Here is a 778-nt window from a genome sequence, read left to right as displayed (position 1 = left end):
AGAAAGAAAAAAAAAAAACCACTTTGGCGCCTGACGGCGCTTGCCTCACTGCCGCCCGGAGCTGTCATTGGTTGGCTGAAGCAATGACGTAAGCCGACCGGAGGCCGCCCCCGCGCCTTTGTGGGAAGCGTAGTTTCATTCCCTCCCAGCAAGGATTAATATGCTTGGCAGTTACCCATGTAGAAACTACAAAAACCAGTTGTCCTTGCGAACGGTGCGCAAGAGAATCTGAAATGCGGTGCCTCTGTTTATTTGTTGATTTTTGCACAGGGAGCTACGGGAGTTGTATGCGCCTGCAGAACACAACTAGGAGCAACTTTTCACCTGTTCTTTACTGCTACGATTCCATGCCCTGGCGTTTGTGAGTCATGGATTTCAAGTAGTGCTAAGCCAATAGAAAATGTTCTGACGCTAGAATAATCAGCAAAGTTCGGGCGATTTGGATTGTTTAAAACAGAACCCTTTGTTGGAATTTATCTTTAATATCCACTGCTAGAAATATAAATGGGACGTCTGGTTGGCTTCCTTGTAACTAAAATAGTGTCACTAAGAATATGGGGTGAATATGAATTTCCCGTATTAAAAGATACAGAAATAGCCCTCGATAACCTCTTACATATTTTGTTTTGCGGTCCGTCTCATCGTCATCTTAATGTAATTGAGCTATACATAGAACCTGCACCCAGAAAAAAGAAGAAATTATAGTGAGCAGGCAGAAATAACGGATGAAGACTTAGTATCTATTGAACTATCCTAACAATAACTTTGGATTATGTTA

Source organism: Ailuropoda melanoleuca, chromosome 1 (genome assembly GCF_002007445.2).
Source record: "Ailuropoda melanoleuca isolate Jingjing chromosome 1, ASM200744v2, whole genome shotgun sequence".
Taxonomy (NCBI): Eukaryota; Metazoa; Chordata; class Mammalia; order Carnivora; family Ursidae; genus Ailuropoda; species Ailuropoda melanoleuca.
This window is presented reverse-complemented; position numbering follows the sequence as displayed.